Source organism: Rhea americana, unplaced genomic scaffold (genome assembly GCF_003343005.1).
Source record: "Rhea americana isolate MKP2758 unplaced genomic scaffold, rheAme1 scaffold_6, whole genome shotgun sequence".
Classification (NCBI taxonomy): Eukaryota; Metazoa; Chordata; class Aves; order Rheiformes; family Rheidae; genus Rhea; species Rhea americana.
The window spans coordinates 6,372,996-6,394,829 of NW_028186756.1; the positions used below are offsets into that span (position 1 = coordinate 6,372,996).

The 21,834-nt window shown below is 39.1% G+C and overlaps 1 long non-coding RNA gene across 3 annotated transcripts in view; it reads left to right on the plus strand.

The window, feature by feature from the left end:
- The window catches only part of LOC146587393 (uncharacterized), a 38,335-nt gene extending 17,771 nt beyond the window's left edge, over positions 1-20,564 (plus strand). For all 3 annotated transcript variants that reach the window (XR_014897641.1, XR_014897640.1, XR_014897642.1), the window contains one exon: positions 19,656-20,564. This is a non-coding gene — a long non-coding RNA (uncharacterized LOC146587393). The remainder of the gene's footprint in view (positions 1-19,655) is intronic.
- The last annotated feature ends 1,270 nt before the right edge of the window (positions 20,565-21,834 follow it).

Genomic DNA, 21,834 nt, shown 5'->3' on the forward strand with positions numbered 1-21,834 from the left:
CAAATACAGAATAGATTTTTTCCAGACTAAAACAGCACCTCTCTTTGTGCAGGTGAAAAATTTTGTCAGGTGAAAGAAAGCAAGAAAAGAAAAATGCATACTTCAAGAACTGCAGTCGTTTCTAAATCATACCAGGATAAATACATTTCAAGGAGGTTACAAAAGATTTACATCTGCCTGTGATTAGCATCCAATTTCTAGCAACAGAAAGCTAAAAGCTGGTTTTGATGGTGCCTATCTATGACATTATTTGGAATRTGTTCCCTCTTTTTCTAAGTCATCAGCAGCCTCTTACCTTCTTCTTTTGTGATCAACAGCTAGACATGTACTAAGGTACATTAACAATTCTAATGCCACTTTACATCTTCAAAGCACCAAAAAGAATCTAAGAATATCTGTATAACTTCTAGGTTTTCATCTTATTATTAAGGAAAGGATGCAAGTATACAGTGAACTTTAAACTGGTGAGCATATACACTGACAATATTAATCCTTTCTTATGTGACCGTCATGAGTCTATTCGTGAGCTTAAAGCTGAAGAGCTCTACTGAATTGGGAACTGCATTCTTTTTGCTTAGTGAAATCTGCAGCAAAGGCTTTGTGCATGCAGCCATTGGAACCTTCCAGGTTTTCTAAAAACTTGCCAAACGAGTCTGAACTTGGAATATCCAGGGTGTCTGTGAAGGCCAGTAACAATTAAGCTGGGAGAAACTGTGGGGAGACAGGTCTTGATCACGCAACCTGGAAAATAACTACAGTACTGAACAGAACTCCTATGGAAGAGTCTTGGTTAAGGCAAGGACTTGAAATGGTTAGGACAATGTATGGGACATGCAGCTAGCAGCTCTGTGTTGAAGAGTATTTTTTGTAATTTGGTTAGGGCTCTGGTTTATCCAGCATTATATCTCAAAACGCAACAGTCTCTGGAGTGCCACTGGCTAATTGTAACTCTGGGCCTTCTACTAGTGCAGGCCTTTACACTAGGAGCCATTGAAGACAGATATAGCTTGGTATATCAAACAGCAAGTCTTTGTGTCTATGGCGCTTCACCTGTGAATTGGTAACAGCAGCAAAGCAAATCCAGCTCCACTGAGCCCACCAGTTTTTTCTGGTCTATGCTGATTTGATCTGTAAACAGAAGCCCAGGTAGCCAGCACAATGATACAGATTAGGTTTCTTCTTTGCCCTGCCAATAAGAGGCAATTTCAGTAGTCACAAAGTTTCAGTATTTAGGCTGAAAAGCAATTTTTGTTTAGAGAGATATTACCACTATTCTTAAACTCTTGTCTCTTCCTCATGTTTTAAGCCTGCTGGATTTTATGTGCCTATTGTAACCCTTCTGCAGCATATCTTAATGGGAGAGAATAGCATCCTTGCTTTATTAAATGCTCCAGGAGTTAAGTTTCCTGCAACATATGCCTCTCTTCAGGACAATCTGTGTGACCCTTACTATAAAACGGCTATTTCCTTAAAAACATGTATTAAAAGAAACACCATTGGAATGGCAAACAGCATGCATAAGCAGCAAAAATACTCTTTTCCTGAAAGATACTCATGGCTTCTAGGAAATCAATTTTCCTTTCTTGCATGATTTGTCTTTGCTAGGTCTTGGGTTTCCTCAGAGGCCTGACAATATATACCCCATTTTACCCTAGATCTTTTTCCTTGTTTTCTCCAAATAGTTCTTTTTTTTTGAGGCTGCTTCTAATGTGACATTTCCTTTATGTTTTGGACTGCTTCTTTCTACATTAGGAAGTGTTACAGAGAACAAAAACTGAATTTCAGGCTAGAAACTTGCAATCTACCTTATCCATTCTGCTATACTTGAACTTCACATTACCTGGTACCCTGGCTGCCTAGTTTGTTTAACTAAAGATGATAACAACACAAAAAGGCATACAGGCCCACCACATACAGGCATTTCACTTTTAGAAGCACTAATATTCACTTTCTTTTGTATAGAATAGCTAGAAATTGAAGTGTTCCCTCACATAAATTAGACCTCACATAAATGAATGGAATAGTCTAGATTCAGACTCTTAGCTAGCACTGAGACACAGTGCTGTACTGCTTTCCATTTAGGTTTGCCACATACAATAAATGCAAAATCTTTAAAATATGAAGTGGAAAGTGGAGAAAATTTGAAGCATTTGCCATATCCCCTTTCTGACTTCAAATATCCTACTTTGGACATATGCCATTCTAAGCACTACGCTGGTCTTTTGCTCTTTCAGCAATACACTAAGCATAAGCAAGTTCTGCACCTATATAGCAATCATCACTACCTGCACCTAGACTCTGGATGTATCCTTGTTATGCTACTGTAAGTGTTTAATAAAGAATGTTCTTCCAACGTGATAAAAAAAACCAAGAGATACTAATTGGGAGTACCATTTTGTTTCAGCAGAATGGTTTAGCTTAGGGTCCAAGAGCCTTTATACAAAGCAGGGAATAGAAACATTGTCCATTAGTATATGTGTATGGACAATATCCATAGTATATGCACCGATACATGCCTCCTATGTAGAGGATATCTCAGCAGCAAGGATTTCAGTTCTCTACATAAGCCTGTTAGGAGTTAGGTTTAGCGCAGTTGGTTAGAGCGTTGTGCTAATAATGCCGAGGTCATGGGTTCCATCCCTGTACAGGCCACTCATCTGAGGGTTGGACTAGATGATCTCCAGAGGTCCCTTCCAACCTTACTGATTCTATTATATCCCAAATCAGCTGATATAAGATAGTGTAGTGACTGATACCGTGAAGCAGCAGGAATTCTGTCAGGAATCAGCTCTCTGTTATGTTGAAAGACATTTCTATAACAAACTGACTAATTTGTTGGGTTTGGTTTGTACAGAACAGTACAGAAAATGGAAGAACCATAGGAAAGATTGTTAGAACAGGAATGAAAGACATGAATTCGTATTACCTGACAAATCTGATTTTCCATATGGCCCTAAACCATATGATCCTCACTCTGAGGTGAATAAAGAGGTTGTATAGCAGAGTTCTAATAGGATAGTTGTGAAAGTGTGAAAAATATCCAGAAAACAGAATACATGCAACTATTAAGTCTAAATTAGAGATTATCAGTCTCAAAGTGAGCAGAAGAATCATCATAATTATAAACATAGTCATAGAAATGACAGCAAAATCAACAAAGAATTCCCATGGAAGCACGAAGATTTTACCCTGAAAAAGTGTGACCTTTTCAGGAAACACTTGTGCAAATTAAATATTCTTTTCCTCATAATGAAAATCTCCTGCTTCATTCATTGCTTCTGCAAAAAAGCTGATAGTATAGGTAAAATGCATCTGTTTCTTGATACCTCACAAATAGCAATGTTTGCCATTTCTGATCATGATTCAACCTAAAACAATACCTTGTGGCTCTTTCAGGCATTGGTATAAGCCCACAAAAGGCTCTAAATGTAGTTTTTTTTCTTAAAGACCCACACAGCCTATAAAAAATCCTTATCACTAAAAGCTCTTAGATGCTTATCTTTGAAAGATTAACATTAGAATTATTTACGTCTTTCATTCCTTATCTTTTATTCTTCTCTTAATATACTATCTCTTCTTTCACTGAAAAATACTATCACAGGTTTTGTGGAGTACTTGCATAGAATGAGAAATATTTTGTTTTGTACTTTTGCTGAAGAGAAACAAGGGTTGGAACACTAAATGCCAGAGTTTTCATGAACAGATACAACTTCATTTTCAGCTGTAAGCAGCTTGCTCATTTCCCACAGAAAAGTTTGGTTTAGAGGGGCTGGAGCAGGTAGGGTAAGCTGTTCACTATTTTATCCCTTTACATGCTTGTTAGGAACAGAATTAACCATACCAAGACACACCATGTGTCCAGCAAGTCTTTTACTCTGCCTTCAGCAGGGATAGATACAACCCTGTCTATACCATAACCCATCTAGCCATCTGGGTAGTAGCAGCAGAAGTGGAATGAAACTTCTTGCTTTCTGCTCCCTGCCAGCTTATTTTCAGGCTTATCAGCTTATGACCAGCTTATTTGCAGGAACACTTGGAAGAGACTTTGTAGAATGGAAATCTAATTTCATTACAAACATTTACTAGTCAGACTGAACATTGTTAGTACATGATTCTTCCATTTTCCAAAGGGCTGCATCGTTACTACAAATAAATTAGAACTACGAACTTAGTTTCCCATTTTGAAGTCCCCAAGGGATAAGACATTGTGCTCTGGGATCCTGGCTAGAGATCAAGCAACACAGTTCAAAGTTAGATATCAGAACAGTGAAAGTGTACTGCTGGGGTGGGCTGTATAGTTACTACCAAACTCAAGCCAAATAATTGTACCACATGTTCTGCTTTTAAGGGTTTTGAAAACCAAGAGCTTGATGCAGTCTATTACAAAGGAAGTGAGCCTTTGAAAGTTTTCAAATGCAGGTAATCAAAGAACTGTTGGTCAGAAACAGACACACTTTTACACACAAGCCTTTTTCAGGTCTTTCTAAAAGATGAGCTAATAAATTTCAAATTCCCCACAACCATTGTCTTGTATCTCTGATATAGTTGAATACATCAAAATTGGGATACTGGGAGATCAAGAGGTATGGTTGAAGTCTACCTCCATTACATGCTGCTACTTTAGCCAAGGGACAAAGTAGAAGAGAGGACCCTAGTGAGGAGGTAGATGACTGAATAAGGCAAGTCCCTCAACATATACTGCAAAGAAAGTGATATTCCTGCATCAGTTACACAGAAAAACTGAATTCAATATTTAACTTTATTACATACTTCACTATACACATATCACTAATGTAAAGCTTTATACAGGAGAAGTTGGGCTTCATTTCTTCTCTCCTGCCAATGGAGCTTGTGGTGTTGGACTTAAGGCCTGCAAACACCCTATAGTTTACAACCTTGAGAAATCCGAAAGCAATCAAAGTTAACTACAGTAAGCTTAGCTACTACAGAAATGCTGCTAGACTGAGGGCTAAAGTCTAATTTTCTAGTTGCTAACTATGGCTGAATAAATCTCATTGAGCAAACAGAAGATGCTGAAATCACAGGTAAAATGTGTAGCATGAAAGGTCACTTTTGACACATTTCTGTTTTGCTCAGCATATGGCAACTGCACTTGGTCAGCTTGTTGGCCTCTAAAAATATATATATATATTGTAAGGCTGTTCTCCAGCTGTCACTGAGGGTTAGGTATTGACCATCCTTCAAATGCTGTGTGCCTGTATTACCGAAACTTTTGTCTTGGATTAAGTCACATCTTCCCTGACTTGCTATATTCTGATCCACTTCAGGTACGTATTACAGGGCAGATCTTCAGCCATTATTGCTGAGGCAGGAGGCACTTTGAGCTCATAGCATTTTATCTTCCATTCCTGCAGCAACTCAGCTAACTTAATTTCCAGAATAACAACTTAGGTGCCAAAATAAATGCTATTTAAGGGAACAGGAGAAGAAAATTAAAATTAGAGTTCAGATCAACTTCCGAGAGTTCTGGCTGAGTAAATACTTCATAGATTAGTAGTCTTTTCTATTTTTGTTTTTTAAAAAACCAAAATTGATTCATACATGAAAGTTTAAGGAGTGTTAAAACCCTCAAACCTAGACAAGATCTGTCAGGTTGAACAATGCATTGAATTTAGTCAGAAACTTTTCTTCCAGGATACTACAACTGCATTATTTACATAGATCTGTTTTCTTTAAAACTTTTATGTATATTTGTATTCTTATGATAGTTCCTTCAGGTTCTATATAACCTAGACTGCTTTAGCATATATATCTTATATGTACAGATTTATGCATCTTGTCTGGCTTTATTTTACCAGTAATTTGGGGATTGTTCAGTATTAAGATACAAGCAAGCTCATATGAACTATTTGCATGAATAGGGACTAGTTTCTGAAGAAGTTTGCTGTCGTGCATCTGCAGTGCTGTATTTATGTTTACACTTCATAAAGAGAAAAATCTTTTACAATGAAACAGATGGTAGTAAGGATAGTGTTGCACCCTTTGAAGAGAGTGCGTCAACATTTTATCATTAAGATTTTTTGAAGAGAAAGTAGCTTTTATTATGATGGAAAGTTTTATGAAAAACAGCAACTGCAGTAGGAATCTGACAAACAAGCAGTTTCTTTGGTCTTTGGTAATAAAACACAATTTTCTTCATATTTTGTTTGCTGAGGATACAGGAGAGTGTTTTCCAGTAGTCTGATGGAAGCCTCCAAAAATACAAAGAAAAAAATATTAAATAACTGGAAAAAATAGATTAAACTGATTTGAGAAAGTCAGTTTTTTTCCTCCTGCAAAAAACACAACCTTACAGAGTATACTTCCCTTGTATAAAAAAAAATACCTGTCCCAGAACATGGAAAGGCTACATTTTTGCTAGGTTTAAGACTTAGTGCAGCTCTTGTATACAGGATGCTCATATGTTGTCCTGGTATTTCTTAAACACTCTACACATTTAAACGGTTAAGAACCATCACAAAACCTTGTTGTAGAACCAATCTATAAGTAAAGAAATAGACCGAATTACAGAGTACTGACATAAGATGGCTTGTCCTACTTCATAATTGTCCACCATCTCTCATCCCTGTCAAAGCTGACATGATTGAGCTCCTTAGTCTGGCACAAATAAAGAACAATTAAGCAGGCATAAGTTGTCATAGGCCAGCATTGCCTAAGTCATTGCAGGAGAGTCCAGGGCAGCTTTACTTGTCACAGCTGCACAATTTTTTTTTCTTACATATAGTTAGTTTGCTACTGCAGAGAGAGATAAGAAGTTGATGACTTTGGATGTCTTTCCTATCCCCAGACTAGCACTTGAGCTGTAGTCTCAACTCACCCTTTTGTCTTCTAGAAAGATTGGTGGTGGTGGTGGGGGGTTGTACCAAAACTGGCATGGGAAAATATAGCTTTCACCTCTCCAAAACTGAAGTAGTAAATTTAACCCACCATATGTTAACATAGAAGCTTATGGTTACTTTTCATAAAGAGGAAAATCTTTTGCAATGAAGCAGAGGGTAGCAAGTGTGTTGCTTACAATAATTTATACAAGTGTTTTACTGACACTGAGCAGAAATACAAGCCCTGTAAACATATGAACAACTCTCCAAGAGGGTGTCAGGAAGCAGCAAGGGCCACCTGCTCTCTAAGGAACAGGGATATTCCCTAAGGGGGAGGGATACTACAGCCAGGGCCTCACCAGCCAGCCCAACGCACAGTACCTGAGCCAGGAAGTGGGGCCAGTCACTGGGTCCAGCCAAGAGCATAGATCTTCAGGTAAGTCTGTGGTGACAAGGCAGGTCTAAGGAAAAGCCTCAATACACAGGCCAGGTGAGGATAACCAGGTTCAGACTGATCCCTATGGGATCCAGGGTCCCCACAATCACTGTGTAGGCTCATAGCAAAGAGGCAGAAACAAGATCAAGACAGGGAAACAGCAGGTTAGTGTCTGGATTAACAAGGTCCATAACCAGGCACAGCTGTGACTAAGCTAAGACCAACATTCCTGTGATATAGCTCAGGCAGAGAATGAAGGCCATGCGTTGAGCTTAAATATTGCTCCTGTGCCATAGGCAGGGTCTGGAGGAGGACCCAGGTGAAGCTGATCAGGGCTGTGAAGGTGATTTAGTGCCTGGTCACCACAGATGTGTCTGGTAGCTGCTAGGCTATATTCAATCAGGTCACTGTTATTGGGGTTTCTCGTGTTTGGCTAGTGCTGGGCCTCTCATTGCTGAGGTGTTGTGCTGTTCTTTCCGGTCTGTGCTCCCAGCTGAGCAGCTTGCTCCTGCTGCTCCCTGGCAACTCCTGCTCAGCTCAATGACCAGCAAAGCAGGTTGTGGCTGGGAGAGGTCTGTTCACTTATTTGTACTGCTGAATATTCTAAGCTATGCTTCAAAATGCTGAGGACAAGTGATGAAATCAAGTGTGTGAAAGCAGTAAATATTCAGATGAATTTATCTAGATCCATAGAGACAGGAGGTTAGATAACTGTGTTCTATTTCTTTCTTTATTGGAACAAAGTGAGCAGTTAAGAATGGAATCAAAGGGCCCAGGCAGACATTTGATAGAATCTGCTTTATAGTTTTGTGCATTTGGTAATTTTAGAGCTGACAGCTGAGTGGGAAAGCATATAAAGTAAGTAGCAAGAGTTGCAAATAGAGGCCAAGTGAATGTGGCAATGGAGAGAGATCAAATAGCATCAAAGAAGAATCAATGGAAGAGACTTAGAGGGTGGATGCAGCAAACAGGGATAATGTAGCATATACAGAGATATCTATCAAACATAATCATTACAAGAGAACATGTATATCTGTACTTGWAGGGTGAACTCAGGGATTGCAAACCTGTATTAAAACTGCAGATCCTGAAGTAATGGCATTATTCTGAACATGGCATTGATATACTGTAACCCTGGCTAATGCCTAGCAACCTTTAGCTGTTCTGAAAGTTTACAAATTTGCTAGCTTAGACTAAAAGCTGAACCTAGGCAGGCAGAGTTTGTATATGCTAAGATCTGGAGCTTAGACATTCAAGATGAACCAGCAAAGGTACAAATGGTTACTGCATTTGTGACATCTTGAGCTGTTTTACAATAGGATTTTTTATTGTTTTTATGTTGCACTTTTTCTTGCATTACATCAGCATTAATAACTAGATCTGGATAGAAGAAAACCCCAGAAGACTGTGGCCATGGCATTCTTCAGTATGTGGGAAGTAACAAGATACTCATATCCCTAGCAATAAAATGGGATATAGAAAAAGGAGACGAGGCTGTAAATGCATCTTACTCAGCATTTCTGTAGTTCTCTGGTTGCTTCACAAATACTGTTTAATTAAGCCTTCCAGCACCTCAGTGAGGTATTTGTAAGAACTGTATGAATAATTCATTTTTGGTTTGGTGGCTTAACTGAAAAACTAGAAGTAAATTTCAGGACAGTCTGACTCAAAATGAATATTATTCCAGTTTCCTAATCAAAACAAGTTTTTTTTTTTGTCCACATGAATTGATTCTAGTGTTCAGTATTTGTAATAAAAAACAGAGCCAGAGGTATAAAAAGAGAGGAGGAAGATAAGGGTTCTGCTTTTCTACTGAGACTTGGTGATTACAATGTTCTAACTGGGCATGGAATATCTATTTTCTATCCTTTCTTTTGCTTAAAAAAATTGTATCACACCTCTGGCTTTCCAGGACCATGCTCTGACCTGCGAAATATGGTGAGTTTGGGGATGACTGTTTGCAGTCTCACCAATCAATGCCATTTCACTCTGTAGCTTTCTTTATCCATCCTAAGTGGACACAGATGAGGTGGCTACCTTGGTCCTTGCACTAGTAAGTAACTCTTCCGCTCTTTCACATCTAGCAGAGATGATCATGATTTGCTCCTCTAATTTGAACTTTACCCAAATTTTGACTGAAATGCCCCAGACAGAATGCAAATTAGTTCTATCCCATCCAGTTATTTATCCCCAATGCTCAACAACAGGTAACGTTAGACAGAACATCACTTTGCCAGAAATTTCCACACAGCTATGGACTGCTTTTCCTGTGGACACTTCAACAGCTAAGTTACCTACCTGTGAGGGGCAGAGAATCCCAAAGGGCTTATGCTTGGTGACAAAAGCTGGAAAAGCTAAGTACTTGTCTTAAAGCTGAAGCCTGTCCCAGAAGATGGGCTAATGGGTTATAACATTGTAAATGAATCAAGAATGAAAGGCCTCAAAAGGCTAGGACTGGCCTGTCCCTTGCAGAATTACTGTGCATGCAAGGATTTGCATTGCACACATACGCAGTGCAAGGTGGATCTGTGCATGCAGAGCAGACATTCAGCCAGAATCTCTTGTCATCAAGTAATCTACTAGATTATGTAAGTAGGTACTACTTATCGTGATAGCTCACACTGAGAGAGTTTACCCACATGCATGCCAAACCAGAAAGCATCCTCTGCTTTCTTGTGATTTTGACAGTGGTTGAAGATGGGTGAAAAGACAGATAGCAGCTCTCTGTAGTTTCACTAAAAGGCCTGAATTTTATGGGCCTTTTAAATGAATTAGTAATAGAAGTTTTGCTGATTTACTTCTTACAGTTGTTCCAGCAATACTGTCTAATCATGCAGGAAGTCTTGTGCAGTTGGATTCCTAGGCAGGGCAGAGAAGGGAGAGGATGGCAAGCTCTTGTCTTTTTGAAATGTGAGGACCAGCGAATGCAAGACTGCTCAGCAGGATGGAGGCAGCTGGGAGCTGTGCTGATTCTGTTGATGCCACTCTGTCTGCAGGATCCAAGCAGGGTCTCCAAGTCTCCTCCTGTCTGGGACTGAATCCTTCCTCCTGTGCAGCTGCCCTTGACTATGCAGGGAAATGCAGATTTATCATGCTGCACCCCAGCTGGTAGATCTGGCCCAGAACATGAGCTTTGAAAAACACAGATTATGTTCCTTCACTGCTAGTTTTAGAAAGATTATTACCCAACATAAAGTCAGAAAATGTGCCAGAAAGTTGCAATAGAACATAACACGTTGGTAGCAAAGCTTCCCAGCATTAACATAAAATGTTCCAACATGACAGAACAATTAGATTGATTCACCTCTTGCAGGTAGGCTGGCTGAACTGACTCATCTCGGACAGTGTTAAACTGTTCAGCTAAAGCACTATTTTCTAAAGAGATGACATGAGATATTAGGTTCAGCTTTATATTTGTCATTGTGCTTTAAAATTATTAAAGTACCAACTAAAAGCAATGCTTATAAAAAGCATTTATAGTATTCAAGCTTAATAATTCACAGTGACACCATTAAATTTACAAAGCTGCTTTAACAGCATTAAGGAATCATTGCTAGGATACAATACAGTAAGAATTGCATTAAAAAAGTTACTATTATCAGATTGCAGAAGATGATGAGGGTCTAAGAGTTTCATAATAATTTGAGCCCTGTTACAACTACAGTAAAACTCGCATGAAAATATCATTTGTTAGGCACAGTGAGAAAAGGATGTTGGGGAAGTGGAGAAAGAAAGTTTTAGTTGGTGCTGGTCTGAATATTTCATTTAGCTTTGTGACTTTTGATAGCTCTTTTAGTAATAAGCTTTTATTATTTGTTGAAATACTTGATGGAGGGGTGCATAGTCCCAATGTATGATGCAGAATTTCTTTGTTTAAAAGCATAAAGGTAAAATGCTTCATTGGTTATGCAAGAGCTTCATTCTAAACCAGACAGAACACAAGATTTTAAATTCTCATTTTATCCTTGTAACCTTGCTTCAAGTTTGAAATTCACCTTCAGAATCCCCCAGATGTACCTATAGAGCTTTATTCATATTGCTTAGCTCAGCCAAGAAATGAATCTAAAACCAGAATGAGGGAGCCAGTGGAGTTCTCTCGACACATATAAACAGGTATCATCAAGTTTAGGAGACAGGAAAAGAGGCCAAAGAGGGAAAGACCAGAGCAACACAGATGATTAGCATTTTCTGTAGTGAAAGCCATGTCCTCGTATTCCAATTAAGCAGAAAAAGGAGCTTACTGGTCTAAGTTTAGTCCCTCAGTAGTTCATTTTGCACAGCTGCAGTGTTCCACAGTGTGTTTGCTCTGCATGCTAAGTCTCTTCTGATGAGCCCTGCAGACGTGCTGGTGGCAGAGGTGCGGTGGGTCAGGAGGGAGTTGGGCTGCCAGAGCTGCATCAGAATTCTCCATATTCAGGGCACACGCTTGTGTTATGCCTCCCTCCTGCCAGGGCACTTTGGTTTTCTTAAATAAAGCAGCACGTTCAGCTATCAAAGTGAAAGGGTGAAGACAAAAGAAAGGGCAGGGAATTCCGATGTTTAATGAACCTTTCATTACTAGTATATACAGCTTTTCATGTAAACTGAATATGTGGCAAAATCCAATGGAATTCAGACCAGATTGTGTGTGGGCTAAATGGCTGATCAGGAAAGTAGGTAAAGAGAATGGAAGAGACCCTATTAGATCATCAAATCAAGTCCCTTGTTATTGCTGGAAATGATGTCCTATAATTCTCTTTGTAAACTGATGCATGATCAGTTAACATGTTGCAAAAAACAGGATAGGAAGAAGAGTAGCCTCTCCTAACTTTCTGTGTGACCTTAGCGCTTGGCATGAAGGACAAAAGAGAGGATGATGCCCACTATTCCTTTCTCCACAGTAAGAAAGCATGAAGCAGGAGGCTGTTGTCCATCAGTGTGGACTCTAAGAATCTAAAGAAAACGGATTAAAAAAGGTCACTATGACATAGGATCAAAAGGTTTAGTTATCCTGGTTCTCCATTTTTCCATGAAACGGGTAGGAAAATGCAAGAGATGTCTCTTCTGGGGCAAAAGTTAAATCGCAGAGGTTAGAGCTCCATAAGGATCTCAACTCCATGAGATTGAAATGCCAGTAATCTCCGTTTTTGCTTGCAGTCAAGCTGAACAAGCAGAACACTTGGTCGCTGGCCTTTCTCAGTATAACAACTAGTGAGATGTCAGAGTGGCTATATTATTTGTACACTCTGTCTTCTCTAAGAATACAGATGAAAGATGGTAATTAGGTTTTAAAAATTGTTTAATACTATATGAACTATGTGGACCATTTGACAGAAGGTCCATTCATGGGTAGGTGATCTGACTCAAAAGTAAGGGGGATGTGGGCCAGTGCTTCAGTTTCTGCTTTCTTGTCGTGACAGTGAAAATGAGCTGGTTCTTATGCGTCTGGCTGGATACAGACAGCAAATATTGTGTGTCCTGGACAAAGGCACAGCAGATCACCAGAAGTTACACCCACAAACCAAAGAGACGATTGCAGCTCCTGCATATATACCTAACCTTAGTTAGTCTAGCTAGCTAAGTTGGAAAAAAAGCAGCCAAAACTCAGCAGCACAGTCTTTATTGTGTGATAGCTGCTAGAATATGTTGCCAATCTGTCTCAACCAACTGGCACAGAAGCCGCTGTCTCCCTGGCTTCACTCTTATGGGTATGCCACTGAGAGGCATGAGAAGGTGATGAGGTATGCCTGAACATGTGGCAGACGTCTGTGCAACCTATCAGTGTTGCACAGACATATCCCTGCAGCTGCAATCACCCTTTGCAGAGGTTCAGTTTACCACCCACTCATCCTAAGTAATTCTAACTCTTCTAACTGGATTTCACATGGAATTTAAACAGCACACACAAGGTCAGGTTGGTCCTCCTCTTAGCAGAACATTTTACTTTTCCTGAATATGCATAGGGAAGTTATTAACCCTAATATTACTAATGTAACAAAATCTAGAATGCCAAGTCAGTCTCTGTAAATATTCAGCAGACCTCTATCAGGAATACCTCTGATTAGTAGTTTTACCTTTACATGCAAAAGATGCATGTGTTTTTGATTTATATTTTATAATAATGTAAACTGAGTACCTCTCCAGGTATACAACCAATACAGAAACCTCTGCGCAAGAGCCAAATGCCATCCAGAGACTAGATATGACATACATTTGTCATTAAAATGCAGGTAGGGACAGCAAATTTCAGCATGTCAGACAAACTGTAGTTGCTTAAAATGTGAGGTTTTCCATACCATGCTGTCATATCTCTTGGATAACTCACTGTAATAAATACTAGTAGTGAAGCATATTAATATTAAATTAACTCAGCTGAACAAGTGAGAATGTTATGGTTCTCAAAGAGTGAATTCAAGTATATGTATTAACTGAAAGACTGACACACCTCCCCCATCTCCAAATGGACACCTGATCATCAGACCTGGGAATCAAGTTGATCAGGTTCCACTCCTTAGTGTTGCAATGGCTGGGCACGAGTGTGGCTTAAACATGCCCATCATAGAACCATGGAAAATGAGTTTTCCAGGCTCTTCGAGGACATCTGCTTCTTCCCACAGCCTAAAGGGTTAGATTAATAACCTCTAAGCTCTTCAAAGGCGTTGAATCTTCCTCATAGATGGCTGCAGAATTTCACTGTTTTTATCAGTTTGAGAAAAATCATCCTGCTCAGATCATGGATTAAATTGAATTTTTATTCAGAAGTGTGCTGATTCAACCTGTAACACTTAAACGGATAGTGGAACAGTAGGTTTTGTTTCTTACAAAAATATACTATACTGATCATCAGTGTCATCCTTCTCTGAAGAGTCCCAATTTTGTAACGAGATCCATGAGGATGCCTAGTAACTGGTGAAAAAAATGTATGGCTACTGTTACTGGCACATGTCAATGGAATACAGTATCTATTTTGTAATCCCAAGGCACTAATCCTACTTGCTTTATTAATTAAATGGAATTATGCAAACAATAAAGTAAGCAAGGTTTGGCTATTGCAGGAAATTCTTGTTCCCTACAAGAGAACTCCCTATGGGAGACATATTCTGCTTTTGCTTACACCTATGGCATTGGACTGGCATCTTTTAAAGCCAGTGGCTGGAGTACTTCCCATGTTACCTCTAGGTCCCCATCTCTGATTACTGACCCAGTGTCTTTGACCTCATATGTGAAGTCAAACTTAAATAATACTGACATAAAGGCTTTACATATTGACATTTGGCAACCTTTGTCCTTGCTGTTCTGAGTTCTTGAAGAATTCTTCATTGTGGCAGTGGATTGCAATCATCACAGGGGTCAATGATGCCTTCATTGTAGCCTGACTGGGAAGAGAAGAGGGTCCAAGCCTTGATCTGCACCTTTGCCAAAATTTATGCCTGAAGATGGAGATCCAGATCAGTGGATACATCTCACAGATGGTCAGATGTGATAAGAATCACCTAAATTCAAAGGGAAACAAAGATTTCCCTTTTCCAGTATCTGACTTGCCAAGTAAAAGTGTTTGTTAAACACCAGCTTCAGCTTGCTCATACGAATTCTTACATACATGCTCAACCTTACTCATCTGAACAGTCCCCCTGAGGTGAGTGCTTTCAGAACCATGATCGCACTGGGAATAGGTAACCATCATGAACAAGTGCAGTACAAGTGTCTATGGCTCCCAGATGTTCCTTCCCTGGGCTCAAGCATTAGGGAGCAGGCGAGCTATTCATAAGTTATAGTAAGATTTCTCAATTTTATATTTGGCAGATTTCACTGTTTATTTCTCTCTTACATTCACTTGTAACATTTAAACTAAGCAATGTTTTCAGGTAATTGAGACAATTGGGAAAACTAGTATTAACAAAATCTACTTTTCCATATAAACTCTTTGGCAGAAAAGTGACAGGCTTTCAAGTGCTTTTTTTTACATGCTTTTGGCTGTTATTAGTGAGGGTTAAAAAATCTCTAGTGTAAACAATTGGCTATTTACTCAGCCTAAAATGACTGTGGCTGTGTTAGCTCCTGCCCTTAGGGAGAGTTGTAAAGTCTTGGTAGCAATATCATAGCTGTTTTGGCAAGTAAAAACAAAATGAGAATGCAAAAATTATAGACTTTACAAAAAGGAGGCTTCTGTCCAAAGAGAAGCTTGAAAGTATTATAACAACTATAAAAGGAGCTACGCTTCAGTGCTTCCCAGACTGCTGACAGGAAGGATACCAAATCATTGGGGACTTTATACTATCTCTCTGCTGTGAGTCTGGGGACATTCCAGTGATCCACAAAAAAGTTTCACTTCCAACTTTTTTTTTTTTCTCCCAGCAAAGTGCAATCTGGCAATTTTATATCCTATTTAGGAAATATTTGTGATTGCATGAAAAACAGAAAATCCAGATGATAAATCCATATGAAATAAGTACATCATGAAAGTAGGGCAGAGGTGGTTGCCTGGAGGACAGAAAGGATCTAGTAGAAAGTCTAATAGATTGTCCAAATTCCAGCCCTGATTCTGCCATATTTTACTAATGGGTCTTTGGTATTTGCCTTTATACTGGAYTCACAAACTTTGGCCTTTAACGTTGCCTTCCTCATGTTAGGTATCCTGCTCCACAAGTGGGGTTCACAGTGCTACCTTAGCTGAACACAGCCACATTCTTAGAAAGGAGGTCATTTTACATTGGGATTCTCAACAGACAGTATACAGGTGCCTATCTCAAGCAATAGGAAGGGAGGGAGAGAAGTATGGAAAAACCTTTATTGAACTTTCTTGCCTATTTAGAGCTGCAGAAGAACTCAAAGGCTGAACTTCCTGTGTCTGCAGGCAATGATTTTTTCCCTACTTCTTTCATTTTAACATCTGTTCAATCAGTGGAAGGCCTCTGCCTCTGTTTTTGGTATTCCCTGGCAGCTCCTGCATCCAGGAGTGTCCTAGTCACAGGGTGCTATTTTGGATAAGAACTGTCTCCATTCTTCTTACTGAAGAGACCAAGAAAGAATTACAGTTAAAAAAGCAGGAGGGAGCCAGGCTCCCTACTGTTTGGGATACACTTCTCAGGAGCTGATTCTCAAAAGACAAAATACGCAAACATCCCAGGCATGAGGGRACAAAGCCCAGGTGTCCCTACTCAGGCTCTTGACACCACCTCTCCTCCCAAATCTATGACTCTCATTTCCTGAGCTGCCTACAGTCCTGCTACTCAGCCTGCAAGCCACACTAATCTGAACAGAACAGCTTTGGGACTTGCCAGCCAGGTGCTTCTCCACTTCCACTGCCTAAAGGGTCAGAGTCATGTCCAATGTATGCTTACCAGAGAAGGTCTCATTAAAAAAGAAAACAAATCAAAGGAGGAACTCATGTCCTCACTTTTGTTTGACATCTAGAACATTCAATAGGCTTTGGGAACCCAGTATGACATGTGCCCTCATTTATGTAAAGTGTTTTTCATTAAATCTATCTCTGATCTCTTTCTTCAGAGCATGTTTTGCTTTCTTAATGCACTATACTGCACCCCTGTCCCTAATGAGCAGTAATTAGTGCTGGACAATCAAAAGGAGGCAGAGTAACCTTTTCACCCATCTGTCTTGAGGACATCACTTTTTGTGTATTTTATTAACTGGATGCATTTGTTGGTATTGTGAGGTTCTTTTTCATTAGTATGCACAAAATAAAAACACAGACACCAGTAACTGAATGCTATTATGAGGTATGGTTTATGAATCTTGTGTAGATCTGACTGACCACATGTCAAGAACTCGGGGAAAAGTCTAGCTTCCTACAGGGACTGCTTCACAGTGCGCCTTCTAACATATTCTAGCTCTTTCATTTATTTGTTCAATGTAATCAAACAATTGTTTCTAAGACAGCTGAAAATATGCTGTTGAGTCAATTCAGCAAGGAGAGAATAAACTCCTGCTGAGAAGTTTTWTTAAGCATTTGTTTGCTAATTCAGGAAGATGATTTCTTAACTTGCAGAATAATTTCTGTGCATGGATAATTTTTAATCTGTTGCTTATAGAATGTTTTAATAAGTATATGATAGATGTTCATAGCCAATTTTGACAGGAGGAAAWATCATTATGCATTACCTCAAGACTATTTTGTAGTTTAATATGTTCTATAAAGGATGACAAATGCAAATGGTGAGTGTATTTCACTGCAGCAATCAGTGACCCAGGCAGATCACCACAGGCTGATACTCCCTTTGCGCTCTCTCTGGTTGACAAGTGGTCCCTATTTTGTGCTTCTTACTGCATTTACCCTTCATTTCTCCTAGACTGTCTCTTTTAAAGATTACAGTTGAATTTCAAGGGATGCATGTTCTTAACATATTTCACATATTTTAGAGGAATATATTGTCATGCTTCAAGCACATAGACCCATTCCCATGGTGAACTGATGAGCATTAGCCTGGTATACCACCAAGTTCTAAAACTTACCTTCTCAAAGAAAGGCAGCTTATGCARTTGGGTTATCTGTGTATCTGTCTCTCCTCTCTCCTCTACCTCCTAGTAATTTTTTTAACCTAYCAGTTAATTTCAGCCAGATTTGGTAGAGAGATAGAGGTCCTCAAAATAACCATACTGGTACCRGTTTTATGAAAGTAGGGCACTGAGTAGAGAGAACTGGATCATAGAACTGCCAAACGAAAGGAAAGTCTGTGATATGGTTATTGTTAAACACAAGAGAATCAACATAATAGAAAAAGACCTATTAATGTGCCATTGTATGAAAATGTTTTAAAACAGATATTGATAYCAATTTCCAAGAAGGTGCAGTTAAGTGGATGATAAAAATCCAGAGGRAACCAAACTGCATAATTTCAAATATTTCTTTATTTTTTAAGTAAATAACAGACAGATAAAAAAGGAGAATTATCTGACTTAATGAGCTCAGTCTGAATACTCATAATCTATTTGTTTCTGAATGATATGGAGGCAGGAACATGATRAGTCCAAATTCTCTATCTGGCATGCAGCAAGTTTAAACTGGAGGGCTGTCTGAAGAGTCTGGCTTCTGATTCATCGAGTATTTCAATTTTTCAGGATTAGATTTGGTACCAGATTGAAATGTTAATGTTTACAGTTCCCCGTGAATCAGAAAATCTCAAAAAAGAAAATTTTTTAAACACTGACACATAGAGATTTGGAAACGATGCACAGTTTCTGCGAAGCGGAACCTTCTGACTGAAAATGACATTCTTTTCAGTTTCCATCCTTCTTTTTTGTAAATGACCAGGAAAAACAACTGATTTGGAAATCATCCAGAGCAGATATCCTAGCAGCCAACACTAGAGTTAGCCCACATGACTGGGTTGTCTGTCCTGGAGTCCTACAGTTTCTCCTCTGACAGGGCTCACACATTAGGGATGTGCTCCAGAGGAAAAGCATTGCTAGTACAGCTGTAGGGCTCTGAGAACAGTTGAAGGGAGACATGCAACAGCTGGGCCTGGTGCAAACTACAGGAGAGCAGAAGATGGAAACTCGGGAGTTAGTTCAGCATCTGAACATGTTGGAAAGGCTCTGGGATCTCTTCAGAGCCAGCTCTCAGATTTACTGCAGTCAAAACTCATCATCACTTTCTGATTCCTGAACTAGAGCTATGATTGCTGTCAGCTGGACGAGGGCTTGCAAACTTGAATACCAGAAATAAAACCTTGATTAACCTTGGAGCATGACTAATTCAACAAAAACATCCCCTAATTCTTGGTACCCACTGGCTTTCTGCCTACATGTGTACTGCCAGTGTTGCCAGTAATAATTCCTGTCAGCKTTATAAATCTGCCTTGTTCTCCACTGTAAATGCTTTTGGAATATCTGGTAATTCAAAGCACCAGGGAAAAATGTTAATAACTGAGTACAAACTATAGGAGGTGTTACACTTCCATGGAACCTTTCCCAGATTTCTCTGTTTATTATAGGCCTCTTGTATCCATATATGAGGAGCAAAGAGGTGAGTTGGTGTTTTATAACATTCTCTTGCCCAAGATGTTCATCCTTACAAAGTGAAATTGCTCTGTTCCCTCCTAACCTGTAACTTGAAATGCTAGGAAGAAGTGCACCCTTTTAAAAGTCTTTTCTTCAGATAGTCACAATTCTAGCAATGCCCTCARATGGGCTCTTAGTTGCTTGAATTTCAGCATGTGATCAAGTATTTTGCTGGATGAGGGTCTATATCCCACATAGATGCAGATAGCTGTTCCAGGGTGGAGGTTCTGGAGCAAATGCTGGTTCTCTTAATGTGTCTGGTAATCTGAACAGAATGAAGAAATCTATCATGCAAGCAAGGTCAGTGGGATTAAATTTTTTTATGCATGTGACATGAGAACATTGCCTACAAATAAAAAAAAAATATTTTGTTTCTCTTTCAGGTCTTCACAGCTGAATCTCTTCCAAAACATYTAATGCTAAACCAGAAGCTGTCTGCATGAAGCAGTATATTTGGCTGCTACATTCTGGTGCACTGAGCTCCTTATCTTGCTCACTAGTTGTCAGCCTGTTTCACAGTGATGTCTACATCTTATCAGAGGATCTTACAGACTCATAGGTTAGAAGAGAAAGGATGAGCCCATCTATACCTATTCATGATTACACAGGCAATCTAGTCTCATTCACATCACTATGCCCATGGTGCCCAGGGTGCTTGTTTACCTGGAGAAATTACATTGTGAAAGGATGTCAGGTAATACCTCCAGCTGTCTCTGTGCTCTTTGATTTTGTCATTACTGTTAAATGCCAGTTTCCTCTCAGATTTGGAATCTTTAAGTTTGAAAAAGAAAGCCAGCACCATATATCCAGATCCTTGAGCAAAAAAACATTGTTCAAAAGCATCTGACTAGGGCAAGCTTCCRAAACTTGTTTGTCACATCTAGATACTTGGATAATTTGCTGCCTTTCGTAAGTTCTCATACAGTCTCTCATTATCTCTTTCATGCCCATCAATGTAGAACAATATTTTCAGTCCGGTCACTTAGAAACAGCACTGTTGGAGGTAAACTAATGATACATAGACAAGAATTTAACAGTTTCCCATTGGCAGCATCCCCTGTAARATAAGATTATTGATGCTTGCAGAAAATATTTGTAAGAAATATTAATCCAACATAGTGTAATTAAAAAATATATATTAAATTCTTACATGGGGATTACAATAATGTATTTCAATTCAGGAATCCTGCTTTCATGATGGTTATTGTGCCTCTCATTATACTTGGGGTGTGTATGTGTGTGTGTGTGTATGTATATATATTTTACATGCGCGCACGCACACGCATATATATACATACATACATATATATATACATATATATACATATATATATAAGCAGACTGTCTTATATATAAGTGTGTGTGTGTATATATATATATATACCTTATATATATATATATATATATATATATGTATATATAAGACTGTCCCAAAAGTCAGATGTTTGTCCTGTCAAATAGCATTTAATAGTTCAGATGAAAAGTTGGGTCAGAAGTGACATGTTACTCGTTGAAATGAAGGACATGTCACACACAATTTCCTCTTCATGTCAAGTTGAGTCATTTTGCCCACTGTTTGGCRTGTGAGATATGTCAATGATAGTGGTTCCTATTTCATGCACAACATCTGTTTGTAGCTCACTGGTTAGATGAGCAAGTCCCAATATCATCCCTGCCAGCTGTCTTGCATACTATTTCAGACTGCTGTGAAATATGAGGATAGCTATAATATGAGACATGTCATGAGCTAAGTTTATTTGCCTTTGCTCATATGAAGCTTTGACATTGTGTGGGGTTCCTCATCATGTTTTGCTCTGGTTCTGCTGAGGATTAGGCTGTGTCTCAGGTAGACTAGTTTTAGAATAAGGGAAGGATTTGTTAGTTGTACTGCTGACTTACACTGACAAACAGATGTGAAAATTGGCATGGTGCTGACATGGACCATATCAGAAATGGATAGAGAGATTTGCATCAARCTTTGACTCAAGATTAGTTCTGGGAGTGTAATTTTATTCTAGTCTAATTAGGCTAATTTCTATGACTGCTAATTTTTCAGCATATGTCTCTAAAGAACCATATTTAGGAGAAGAGTAGCAAAATTTGCAGTTGTTTTGGCAGATGTGCTAGTCCAGCTAAAAAGGGAAACTGGTAGGTTCAAGATTTAACAGTACTTTTAGAGAATGATAATTACAGGATGTGGTGCCCTRTGACAGGGCAAGAAGTAATGGGCACAAACCAAAACACAGGAAATTCTGCTTGAACACAAGAAATCACTTCTTTACCRTGARGGTGGTTAAATACTGGAACAGGTTGCCCAGAGAGGTTATACAGTCTCCATCCTTGGAGATAGCTGAAACCCAACTGGACATGGTCCTGGGCAACCTGCTGTAGCTGACCCTGCTTGAGTAGAGATTGGACCAAGGGATCTTCAGAGAGTCCTTCCAACTCAAATTATTCTGGGATTCTGGGATAAACAGCAAATATACTGGCATAAACTTTTGCATTTTTGTTGTCCTTTATGAGATGGAGCCAAGGAATATTTTTAGATATAAGCAGGACATA